The following is a 13,398-nucleotide window of genomic DNA, read 5'->3' as shown; positions in this document are numbered from 1 at the left end:
TAAATACAAAGATTGTATACATACTTTTTAAGTGTTTGAAGTTGATCCCTTTGCATTGGAGACTAGAAGAGGCAGATGGAAGGGGGAAAATAATAGCACATTCAATTGTTAAAAAAAACTTGTGGTTCCTTAGTTCTTTCTGCTGCAGAGAATATAAATTGCTGGTTACAGCTTTAAAAGATAGAATGCGTTCAGAGTCTTTCAAATTGTTTTTGGATTTGCTTTCAAAAACATCCAGGACCTGGCACTTATTATAGAGAGTGTGGAGATTATGAAGATTTTTAACTACCTTAAGTTATTGGTCAGCTTCATCCAGTTTAATAATTTAAAAAATATCCGTATGGCAAAGCTGGAATTAGCAGAGCAGTGGGAGAATAGATTGATTTAGTAATTACCATGAGGTTTTGAACCAGGCTGTCTTATTGCTTCCCAACTATGCTGGCAGTGTTTCAGTGGTTGAGCTCGCTGGGATGGTAAGAAGTTCCTTACATATGACAACCCTTCCACATGTAGTGCTTTTCAGTTTTCTGTTCATGCGTGCAGGGACACCCCCACTGTGTGTTGGGTGCATTTTGCCTGTACCTTACAATTCTTCCGTGTCTTGATAGACAGTCAGCAACCAAATTTGAACGTACTTTTTCAAATAGCTAGTGTTCAAAAGTGATTTGATGCTGATCCTGATACATTCAGATCCTGGAGGCTCAGGGCAAGAAGCTATGTAATAGTGGAGGCTGGTGATATGATCTTAATGTTACCTGTGACCACTGACACCTGGAAGAGCTACTGGCCGTGTGTTGAGATACAGGGCTGCATCCTGGTCCCCCATCTGGAGGAAAGTCCTGACCCTACAGCTCTTCCTCAACAAGGAGCTACTTCTGGCTGAAAACAATTCAAGTGATGATAATGACAAAGGAAAGGTTTTCTCTTGGGATTCACTTGAACACCCGGCGTGTTTAGAGAACAAGAAGCGGTAGGTTTGGTGTGCTAGATAAGAAAGAGCCACTCAGAAGGCCAAAATGTGTGATCTGCTTATATGAGCGCTGCAGTGCTTGTAGGAGCTAACAAGATAATTAGATAATAGGCTTGTAGTCCTTGCTTCTGTTATCCCTAGTCACGAAAAGAGGAAGAGTTAGCCTGTAGCATCTCAAGAGGTGACACAGAGATAAAGAGAATATAGAGGTAAAATGGAAAGGAATAGACTATTATGGAAAGCAAAGAGTTGCAAGCAACAACCCCACACTCTTTGATTACTCAGCATTATGAGTGACTGATTTTACTGGAGACAGAGGGACAAAACTGAGCAAATTGCCCTCAGACAGGGGAATGTGTAAAGGCCAGATTTCCAAGGCCATTACAACTCATTCCTGAAAAGGGAAAAAAAATTCTTGTCCTAAATGCTTGTGTTAGTATGAGTTGGCGTTACTGTTCTTAGGAGAAACAAGTGTTAGAGGTACAGATGAGAAAGATCAAGTCAACAATAATTCCTTTCTGCACCCGCTGACTTTGCTTACATTTCCCTTAAGTTTTAGAGATTGAACAGAAAATAACTACGTTAAGCAGTTTCTGGTACCTGTTTACCACCCTTTTTTTGCCAGACCTCCTTGCAGGCTTTCTTTAGTCGCATTCTCACCGTTTTGCCTATTTCTGTCTGTTTACTAGCTTTTCCCCTGTTCCATTCAAAGCCCCCTGTGCATAATGCAGTCTCTCTGCAGGGTCCTTAGGCTGTCTATTTTTAAATCTCTCTTAACTCCGTTTGTTGAAAGGGAATCTTCACATGGCATATAAATTGCCAGTTTGTTCCATTTCCCTTAAATTCTTTCTACTTCTAGGGCAAGTTTTAAATTTTGAGTTATGCTAAAACAGTATATCCCATTGTGAAAAACTAGAAAGACCTTAGGATGTGGTGTTAGCATACGCAAACTGACAACTGAATACTGAAGCACTGCTGAGGCAAAGCAGGAGCATGGCTGAGTTGTTCCCTGTTGGAGCAAAGAGATGACAATGGTTCTCCAAGACAAAGCTGCTTGGGTTACCGTGATAATTCTTCTAGCAAGTGAAGTTGGTTGAATAGATCTGCCAGCTGCAAACACAGTCAATAAGGCACAGATCATGCCCACTGGGTTGGATGGTTTCAAGGAGAGGGGTGAAATTTGCTTTAACACTTTGGTGGTATGCATTAAAGGAAAGCTCCTTTCTGTAAAAAACTGAGGAATGTGCTCACAGCTTCTGCCCTGTGGTGAAGTGATATATAAATATAGGAAAATTACAATTGCCAAAATGTGTGGATTGTCCCAGATGTGTGATTGCAGATGTGTGTTTGCCTCAGATCATTAAAAATTTTTTTTCTTTTTAAATTGAAGTCATTTATTATTTCAGGGAACTGAGTTTTTGGATCCACTTGATAGTTGTGAGATGCTCTCTGTCCCTGGTGGCTCTGGCCAAGAGCTTCTTTTTCAAATCCTGGGTGGTATCTTGAAGTTTCTGACTCCTCTTAGTTCTCCATCTCCCAGCTCCCTCCAGCTACTGCCAGGAATGATCTTGGTTATTCTTTGGGTAGGTTCTCCTGCTGATGGGCCACTTTTTGTCCAGCTTTATCATGTAGCCTCAGGAAACCGTTTGTCCATGTCTGTTTGCACTATAAACATTCACAGTACTTTGATGGGCTGAGCACAAGGGTGAACTTGTGTGGTTTGTAGCTCATCCTTGAAAAATGCTAATTCAGAGTGGTCTGGCACTGCTCACCTGTTGCTTCCTGCTCAGATCTCAACCCTCGATTATTTAGATTCACTTCATGGCTGCCTGACTGCCTTGTGGCTTAGTCTTTCAGCTCGAGGATTCCTCGGAGAGCTCTGCTCAATATAAGTAAGATATATTGCGCACTTTGTAAGAGGCCTTTTTTCTTGTCTGCACATAGTATGCTACAGCTCTTCAGGGATTAAACTGCAATAGTTAAATATTTCAGCGATGACTTACAGCATCCTGATGTAGTGTATAAATCATTTAATTGTATTTGAATGCCAGATGTTTACAGGCCTAAGAGGTATTTCTCTTTGCAAAACCATCAGGTTCAAAGTATTTTCAAATTAAAGCCCCAGTTAGATTTTTTGAAGCTGTATAAGTGCATACCCACTGTTGGTTAAGCATCATTTGTTTCAAATGCAGATACTGAAGCTTTTCTGAAGAGCTGCATGAAAAGATGGTACTTTGTTCTGATCTGAAGTTGGAGCATTTAGAGAAACATTTTCTGCATGAAATGAAGGTTTATTGTGCATCAGCAAGGAGAAAAAAGAGCATTCTTTGTTAGTCCTTTAGGCAAGAAAGAACATTTATTTCAGTCTAAGAGTGTAAGATCTAGTCGGTAGATGATGCTAGTTTTGTTATTGTTTCTCCATGAAAAGACTTGAGGAAAAAAATATGATAGTGGGTGCTTGATAGTGAGATCCTTTTCTCATGGAGCAGAAGTGAGCCAGAGCCTAAAGGAAAAATATGTTATTGAAAATATGATTTTTTTTTGTTGGTCGGTAACAGCAATTTCTTTCTAAACAAGAAAGAATTTTGGTTAAACTTGTGAAAGCAGGTTGCAGTAGGCAGGAATGTGACTTCTAGTTCAAATGTACTGGCATGTTTAAAAAAACACACCCCAAAACCAGAGAGTTATTTTCTCTCAAGCACATCAAAATTAAATTTGCTAGTAACATGGGCAAAAATCTCAAAAGTCTTGCTAAAGCGAAACCTGGCATTGACCCTAGTGGGAATTTTGCCTATATGTAAAGATAAAACACATTTAAACTTGCTCCAGGTAGGATTAATTCCCGTTTAGTCAGAAGCAAATTTAAGGTTTGTGGAGGGGTTTAGAAAGACAGAGATATATAAATAATAGCCTCTGATCTGGAATTTCCGGTTGGTTTGTGGCCAGCTGGAGCAGTGAATGTCTTGAGGCAGGACAAGTCTCTCTCAGCATTAACTGTCAAGAAAGTTTGTCCTTAAAGTCATTGTTAACCAAGCAGAGGTCTTGAACAGTTAAAAATCGAGGTGTCCATGGGCATGGTCTGTTTATGCAGCATTTATTTTTAATTAGTCATTAAAAATGATTACCCTTGACAAGAAGGAAGTGTATGTCATCTACAGTGTTTCATTACATATATAAGACCTGCTTTAGTATATATTTAAATAGTTACTTAGTGCAATATAAACAGCACTGATTTTCTTAAATGCTGGCATGCTGCAAATCCGAATGCCTGTGAGTACATTTACTGGTGTGAGTAGCTCCAAACACTTCAGAGGCTTCTGAAGTGAAGCGCAGGCATGGCAGAATCAGGTCTCAGGAACAGGATGTCCATTAACTCTGAAACAAAATACGAATGATTTTTATTTTTAAAAAACTGGTGCTGTTTTCTTTCTGTACAAATCAGAGGTATATGGGGTTCAGCTTGCCGTGAGTTGCAGAGCCAGCTGTGTGCCTGATCGAAGCGAACCCAACAGACGTATCGAGCGTCTTCCATGTCCTTGATGCTGGGAAGGATCTCATAGGTCTTCCTCTCGACCCTTCCTGGCCCAGCCCTGCGGCGGTGTCTGACGCCCCCACACAGGGCTGGGGCTGCCCTGGCTGCCCCCAAGGCCCTGCGCCCTCCGGGCAGGGGGACAGGCCCTGGTGGCCCCCGACACCAGCCTTGGCCACAGCGAGACCCTGCCCCCTGCGATGCCATGACACTGTGAGACTAATCAGTCGTCCTAAAAATGACTACTTCTAGTGTTTATTGCAACTAGTAGAGTAAGAAAAAGGGTTTAATAAACAAAAAGTGGCACAACACAAAGTCTCGAGATACATCCTGTTCTTTTGCACAGCGTTCATGTGCCTCCTGTTCTGTTGCCCACAGCTCGGGGGGGACGACTGCACAGCTGGCTCCATTTTGGCTTGCCCTTTGCTCTGTTACCCCTTTGTTCTTTCTGGTGTTTGTCGCTTCCAGACCTCCGAAGCGCTGACAGAGGAGCCATCATCACTGTCCTTCTTTAATGCATGGTGGGAGTAGGAGGAATTGAGGTATTGAATGAAAATGAGGTTGTTTGCTGTAGTCAAACAGTGCTATCAGTGCTGGGAGCTCCACTCGGGTCTCCTCACATTGCTCTGCCTCCGAGTCAGTGTCTGATTTCCTCCTGCTCTGTTTCTGTTTACTCCTCCCTCTAACCTTCAGGAAAAAGTTGTATTTCTCCTCCGCTACTCACCTCCCCCACATCCTTTAAATGGGAACTCATTCACTGGCTTTCCATCTGCAGAAGAACACAAGAAATTTAAGAGACTTAATTACTGAAGATGTGCTGCAGTAAATACAGAGATCGTTGATACCAGAATTAAACCTTGGTGAGTGAAAAACTTGCACTTTATGTATGTGCAGAGAAATTAATGTTGTGTGAATCTCAGATAAAGATACAATTAAAAGGAGATTAGTGACTTCCATGAGCACTACTGTCTGCTGCTAATCAATGCTTTTATTTTAGAAAAACTGTGATTGTGCTTATTAGACAAGTTACTTCCTACATGACGAGACACTCGTATCACTTTCTTTTCAATAACCTACCCGTTAATGTTACTTATTCAATTATTTATTGCCAAAACCCCATGGATTTTGTGTAACAAAAAATAAAACATGCCACAATATTGTATTTAAATAGTCTAGTATAACATAAGCCAAAACAAGTAGTGAAAATGAGATGTGATGAGTAACCACCTCAGTGCGAACCTTTCTGTCTTCCCCATTGTTCAGTCTATGGGAATACGAATAATGAACATTTTGGCTGCAAATAACGTGCTTACCCAATAAATTGCCTTGAGAAAAGGCTTTCTGTCTGCCGTATGCCTCCTTTGTAGGGCATAATGCGTGCATAAGATCCCTAAATAAGGAACACACACTTGGTTGCATGTAAGTTTTATGTAGTAAATGCGATCTGCTGTTGCAGTCCTTCTGTTACGGGGATCCTCAGGATATGTGGGGCAGTAGCTCCCCTTCCCAGTGTCACTCATCCCCATCTTTGTATCCCCTAAGTAGCAACATCCCTTTAGCAGCAGGCTCAGGTTTCCAGGTTTCTTTAGCTTATCTTGTTCCTTCTGTCCCCTCTTTCGTCTCCCCTCCCCTTAGCAATCCCAGCCCTGCCCCTTCCAAGGCCCAGTGCTGGCTGTCAGCCTTGACATGGCACAACGCAGTTTTGCCAGTGTTGCAGAGAAACTTTGAGGTGCTTTTCAGTGGCATATTTTCTGTTGCCTCCAGATCCCAGCTATTGAAGCAGGGGATAAGTAGCAATTATTTTTCAGTTTATACTTGTGGATTCTTAAGCTTTGGAAAGTTGTTCTCAGATAAAGTTAGATTTGTTTCAGAGATACTGTATACTTTTTAAAGTGCAATTTAAAAACAGAGGGTCTCAAGTCATTTCCAGTGTTCTTCAAAGGCAAACTCACCAAAAGAAAGTTGTTTTTTCTGAAAGAGTACACATTGTGTGTTACAACTTACCTTGAGTACTCCAGACTCTTGATGATGGGTATGTGTCTATGAAAGTATCTAGAAGGATATTTGCCATTAGATAACATTTGTATGTGAGACAAGTGCCAAAGAAACTGCTTTCTGGAACCCACAGGAGAATCTACTGCAGAAAAAGAAAAAGACAATTGAGGAAGTGATTGGTCTCTTTGTGCGGGAAGAGCTAGCCAGTTTTCCTACCCCTCTGGTTTCTAACTGAGGAGAAAAATGGATAGTACTGTGAAAATCAGAGGACTAGCGGATAGTGGGCAGCATCGTCACTGATGCTCGTTTGCCTGTTTGAATAGGAGCTGAATGAAGGTGCTTCTTACAATGTTGTACTTGACATTAATAAACAAAATGCTCTTTTTTTGAGCATCAGAGGTTGTCAACAACCAGTGCTCCGTGAGCATAATCAAAAGCAGAAGTATTCAGCATTTCTTTCTCTCTCTCCGTCTCTCTCTCTCCTTGAAAGTCTGCTGCATGTTTGGAGTGGAAATGTGGCCGTTTCAGAAGCTGCCAAACTGGCTCCGTAAATGAGGCGGCCATTCCAATTTTAACTCTTCCTGTATCTTTGTCTCCTGGCCCCTTTTCTCAAAGCAAACCAGTACACCAGGGGATGTCGGTGCAGGCAGCGTCTCTTTGCAGTGGGACGCCGTGTCCTTTGGTGAAGCGTATCGCGAGACCGTGAGGTAATTTTAGATCGAACAATGGCCTCTTGCGTTGCCAATCTGATAGCAGCCATCCTGGTTTTCGGAGATTGCTATCTATTTTATGCTTCATGTGCTGTCAGTCTTCTGCACGTTCAAAATCAAATGCTGTTTATATAAAGAAACAAAGTGGGAAAAATGGTTTTGTTCCTGTTGAGAACTTGTCAACTTATGTTCCTGCATGTCATGTGTTTTTCCTGCAATCATTTTTGTTCTGCGAGCTTGCAGGGGACGTGCTGCACGGTGTCTTGTGAAGAGGAAGCTGCAAGTTCGCCACCCCGACCTCGGAGCGTCTCCGGGCAGCCCTTCCTCAGCCGACTTCCTATTGCTTTTCCCACTGCAGAGCCCTTCCTCTGGGGATCGCTCAGACCGAGCTGAGATGGCTTCTTTCTCAGGATGCACAAAATCTGCTTAGGCCTCTGCACAGCCTGAAGGGCTTTTAGGAGCTGTTTGCTGAATGGCATTGGTGGAGCTGCTTCTCCTTTGATGTAGAGAACTAAGGAAGATTTCCCAGCCACAGAGATGTAGTCCACAGCAGGCTTGCTGCCCACCTGCAGCTGTGTGTTTCGAGTTACGACAAGCGCTGAAAAGCGCTCTGGCTGCTGTGAGCTGGCTGGCCATCCTGCACACATCAGCTCCAGCCCAAGATGGAGAAACCCTGGTGGCCCGAGGCAAGGAGGAGCAGTGACAGTAATCCAGAGAGGTAGCAGAGTAGTCGGGAGTACCTGGATCCCTCGCATAGGTCCTAGCCTGCAGTCTTATCAAACTTCAGCTCTTGTAATCCTGTAGTCTTTGCTGCCCTGTCTCATTGGCATGCATTGCCTGCTCATGAGAATAAAAGTCTCAGAAATCCTGTTTGTACTATTAAAATCACTCTGACCCAGTAGCATGCAGATACTCTTGCTAAAGATGCATCTATCTGGAAGCGAGAGGTGTAGCCAGAGACCGTTTATGCTTGTACTGCAGAAACCACTGGCTTGCGAAAGACAAGCAGGATCTGTCTCATGTTTTTGCATCATCTTTTAGTTATTAAAGGCCAATCTTACAGCTGCTGTAAATAGCAAAATGGAAGCTAGCTCTGCAGTCTTTAGACTTGCCTTTCAAATTGCAGTAGTCATATGGCAGTGGAGCAGGCCCTGAAAATCCCCTTTGCAAATATGTTCTGTTCTGTTTGACTGCTTAATACATATTGCGTAGTCTTCCTGCATGGTTGATGCACTGACAGCTTCAGACTTTTGTATGATACATGGGAATATGTTGCCAATACAAAGCAGTGGTACCTGCCCAGTGTTACAGGTCCAATAATTTGGGGTCTCAAACATTCCTTCACTCCCTTAACAAAGAGGAAATTAAATCTGAAAGTCTTTACCTTTCTAATATTGAAGGATGGTAAAAGTCTACTGTGAATTGTCTCAAGAAAAAAAGGCATCCAGTCCTTTCTTTCATATACCTGAACTTTATTTAGACATCTAAAAACATTCCTTCTTTGACAAAAGACTACAGTATCGAGCTTTCCAGACCCTCATTTGAAACTCTGCTGCAGTATCAAGGTGTGATGTGATGAAATCAAGACAAAGAGCAGCTTTAGCTCACAATACCTTTTTTTTTTTCCTTTTCTTTGGGATTCTGTGTGGATCAAGCAGCACTTAATATTTGGTACAGTCTATTCCTCACCTGTCCACTCCAAGAATAAATTATAAAGGATTCCTCAACCTTCTAAATGCGATTGATCTCACAACAGTATGTGGTTTTTCATTATTTTGTTCAGTATAGTTAAGAAGGTTTGCAGGAGAGGTGGATTTACTATAATGGCGGCTAAGTAGTTTAACTTAATCCTGAATAAACAAACAGATGCTCTCACCGAGGACCTGGCATCTGGGGCTGTCAACATTTATTACTGCAAGGCTCAGAAGAGATAAAATTATCATTAGCCTTCACAGAAAGACCATGGGTACGTTTAGAAAAGAATGTAGTTCAGATCATAAACTAGCCCCTGAAAGAAACGAGTTTAGGTATTTAGATGCATGTACGAGTAATGGCACATACAAAATGCTGCTTTCTTCAGCTGATTTGTGCTTCCAAGCTTGTATTTTACGTGTTTGCGATTGTTCCCTGAGGGCTAATGCTGAAATATGTGCGTGTGTTTAGAACTGTATAGCATGTGTGTTCACAACTGTGCGCCTGTGCATAGTGCTGTGAGTGTATACTCCCAAGTTTGGGCTACAGCTTCTGCTGGTTTCCTGTGAGACGTCTCAGTTAAGGAAACTGAACGTCATCTAGTAATTACCTGCGGCTTGGTAGGGTGCAGCCAGCTGGCAGCGCTGGGCTGCCGGTAAGCAGACTGGGTGCAGCAGGCACGGATGGCTGGGTCCAGAGGACTATGCTGCGTTTCTTTATCGCATTTGGCTTTATCGCAGAATAGCTGGGTCTAGGATTATTCTAGCTTTCAGGCCATCAGTTTTAAGGCTGTTTCTGTCAAAAAGCCTACCTCCACAATTACGCGTTTAAAATAATGTTTCTGCTGGAGCCTTTTCATTTAGCGTAATAACGTGTGGGTTTTCTTTTCCCTGTGATCGTTGCTCCCTTCAGTGGTTTCAGTGTTCGGAGAGCTTCAAACCCAGATTTCATGCCAAAGAGGGGTATTTTAGCAAAATTTGTGTAAGCATTTGAAAATGAATTTGTAATAAAAATAATTGGTTTTAAATTGACTCTTAAGTATGTCTCTGAGGGGGAACACACACACCCACACACCCCAGCCCCCAGCAATACCTGGATTTCAGTCGGTGGACTAATATTCTGGACTTAAGAGTCACACTGCTATTCCTGTGAGAGAGAAGATGTTTTCTGAAATAGTTTCCTTTTCTCGAACCCGTGTGATGTTCCTTTTTTTTCCTAGTAAAACCAGTATTTTCAGGACTTTGCCAGGAACACTCAGGCAGAGGAACTGGCAACTGCTGCTATTTGTCCCATGCATACTGCAGTCTACATCAGAGGGCTACTATGTATGTATTACTGACGAATGCCAAATACTCAATGTGATCTTAATACCTTCCCAAAGTTTCATCATCTCCTATTTCTACCTGTTCTTCCCTAAAAAAGTAGAAATGCATGCATCTCAGAGGGGTACTGTCCTCCTGAAAGGTCAAACAGTTATGTTTCATATGTACAGATTATGACTTTCAGTAAAATTCCCCAATAGTGCATTAACTGAATGGGTTGTGGAAGGGTTAAGTTAGCCACAGGGACAGAAGGAGAACTTTATGGTCAAGTTTATCATGAACAAATGGAAACTATGTTTTAGTTTGAATTCTTCCACCAAGACTGGGCATTGTTTTTGAGAGAATATCCATAGCAGGAATCTGAGTATTCAAAAGTAGATTCATCTCAAAAATGTCTCACTGCATCAGTGAGTTTCATTCTTGATTTCCTATTAAATTTAACTAAAAATTTGTTTCTGAATTATTTCTTTCAAAGAATGACCCTATAGCACAGATTTTGGATTGAGCAGGGCAGAACAATTTGGATAAAACAAGATAAAATGCATTCGGAAACAGCAGATTTTCCTCCCAGCGTCTGCTGAGACCTCGCGAGTTTGCATTGCTTTTGTTTTCTTCTTGCTCACATTTGGCGGTACCTTATGTCAGAGGTAGTTGAATTAAAGTCAGTAGGCTAGATTATGTCTCGGGGACTTGATCCACAGTTATTGTAGTATGTTGCTGAGCAACCTCATAAGAGTCCCAGGGAATTAAGTGTGCTTAGGGAGCCACAATTGACCAGTTTTTTCAAGGGTTTTAGCAATTTGTTGCCAGTAAACTTCCTCTATTTAGCTTTCTCCAGGGCTTGCTCGGTTTTGAACTTCACCTGTTCTCCAGCTACCTGTCACCTTTCCTCCAGATGCTTGTCTTCCAGTAAGAAGTAGAAAGGGGCGACTTCCAGCTCTTGTCCAGAAGTCCACCATATCCAGATCAGTCTTGAAAGGACTGTGTTGCTCTTTAAATGTAAAAAAGGTACATTACAGTCTAGGTCCACCCTTTGATAAAAAAGATATATTTTTGTGGCTATCAAGGCAAACAACCTTTTAGTTTGAACAGCTTATTTGCATGAAGTTCATATTCTGTGGTTCTTTGTTTTTGTGCTGAAAAAAGAGTCAGTTCTTTCCAGGCCAGATTTACCGCTGAGCTTTGTGAGTGAAATAATTATTTTCAGAATAAAGTGACTTTTATTTCAGATTAGTCTGTCTGCAGGGAGAGTGGAGCTATTCCAAAATAGTTTATTTTGCAGTTCGTATTCCCATCAACTTCTCCATAGACTGAAGGACATCAGTTTTAGCATTTTTCAGGAACTGTGCCACAGCCATTTAAACTGTACTCTGGTTTGTCAAGGGAACAGTTTGTAGAACAAACCACCACCGTTATTAGACATATAGAGTTACGGGACAGAAGTTACAGGCGTTTGTCCACAGGGACAGATCTGTATTAAAAATAGCTTCCAGCAAAATCTTTTCATTTCCGCAAATAGTAAGCAAAGATTTTTTTAGGCTCTCTTCCTGGACTGCACTGTTAGGCAAAGAAACAGTTTGGCAGTAGGGTCTTAAAATTTTTTAAATAACGTTACAGCAAGCTATGATATAGCCTGTTAACATACAGGGGGAAAACCAAACCTCTTCGTAATGTTACTATTATGGCTCTTTAACATGAATTATATCAGTTAGCACCTGTAAGTAATGACTACTGTGAAGCTGGTTTTTTCATTCTGTTAATGCTCAGATTTTCATAGCTCTTGTCTCTGCATAAACTGTACAAGCTTGCAAGAGGTTTGTAGCTTGTGAGCGTAGGTTTTCGAAATAGCTGCTCTGATGACAGCTATGAAATTTGCACCTACAAATGGTGAAATATCTCCTTTGATATCTTTCCCATGAGAAGCAGTACCCTTAAACTGCTCCAGATGAGATTTTGTAGTGTGGGGCTCCATCCGCCAGCAAGTGACATTTACCCTGCAGCGCGTTTTGTGCAGGTATTAGGTGAGCCACCTGTTGGGAAGGTGTAGAAGCGACCTCACAAAGAGCCTTTCCCACAAGAAAGGTTTGGAATATGTAAGCAGGAGTTCAGTGGGCTTTTTGTTTACCGGTATTAGAATTAAATGAAGAAATTAGTGCTCAGTCTGTTTGCTTTTTCTTTGCAGCACCCTTTTGTATATCCAGACCTTGGTAAGAGAGAAGCTAATAGAAAATGGAAAAAAATTCTGGAAGAGATAGAAAAGGACATTTTAGGCTATCAGATTGGTTACCTTGACAGGAAAGGACTGTGAAAGTACAAAAAGTAGAATTCACTGTGATCAGCCAGCTCCATTGAGGGAGGACTTGAATTTTGTGTCTCTGCACAAGTTGCTAGAAGCTCAGCATGCAGTAACCGTTGTTCACTGCTCTGATCTCCCACTGAAGAAGCCCTGTGTTTTCTGTCCTTACAAACTAAGGGCTGCCGTGATTCTGTTCAGCAGCCAACTGTTAATCATTATGGACTCTTATCACATTTCGGTTTGGGAATCTGTAAATGATCAAACCAATTTTATCTTTAGCTTTGTCTACCAGCTGGTCAGTCATCCCAGCTGTTGCACAGAAAACACGGAGTAGTGGCCCAATGTTTCACAGCACCCTGCTACCTCATTCCTTGGATATCTGCTATAGGGCTTAAGCATGGAGACTACTATATGTCTTTTTAAATAGGTACAGTATGAAATTGTGCATATACCTGTGTAGTGAGAGGAGGGAAAGAAATGACAGTTCATTGCTCAACTTGAAAATCTGTTTACTTAGTCAATCCTAGTATTAGTACACTTCAGACAAATAGTTAAAGAAAAACCTGCTTGCAGGCTCTCTACAGGCTCTTTTTACTGCTTTGTTCCTTCTGTGCTAAGTTACCCTCACCATTATAGTCTTTAACAAACCAAAAACCAGTGTGACATCATGGAGAATCATGGCTGATAGTGAGATGAACAGAAGTTTTAAGTGTGATGCTTCCTTCACGACACCTAGTGCGCTCTGTGGCTATATCACCAGGAAAATGCCAGGCAGGTGTTCTACGACATGAAATACCGCTGGAATAGTGAAATACCATTGTAATATGGTGGCCTGTTTTGATGTGCAGCATTGAAGAAGGTGGTTGATAAATTTGGAGATAGTT

General features: G+C 41.7%; 1 protein-coding gene and 1 long non-coding RNA gene across 7 annotated transcripts in view; one reads left to right on the top strand and one right to left on the bottom strand.

The window, feature by feature from the left end:
• Positions 1 to 13,398, top strand: part of FARP1 (FERM, ARH/RhoGEF and pleckstrin domain protein 1) — a 216,115-nt gene that overhangs the window by 81,515 nt on the left and 121,202 nt on the right. The gene's annotated exons all lie outside the window — the stretch shown is intronic.
• Positions 3,311 to 12,678, bottom strand: LOC138064765 (uncharacterized). The gene is made up of 3 exons (XR_011138025.1): positions 12,506 to 12,678; positions 6,504 to 6,636; positions 3,311 to 5,268 (listed from the first exon to the last, which is right to left on the bottom strand). It is a non-coding gene; the product is annotated as an uncharacterized lncRNA (long non-coding RNA).

The sequence above is a fragment of the Struthio camelus genome, chromosome 1 (assembly GCF_040807025.1).
Source record: "Struthio camelus isolate bStrCam1 chromosome 1, bStrCam1.hap1, whole genome shotgun sequence".
Taxonomy (NCBI): domain Eukaryota; kingdom Metazoa; phylum Chordata; class Aves; order Struthioniformes; family Struthionidae; genus Struthio; species Struthio camelus.
Note: the sequence above shows the minus strand (reverse complement) of the source record. Positions and strands in the feature narration are given on the sequence as shown.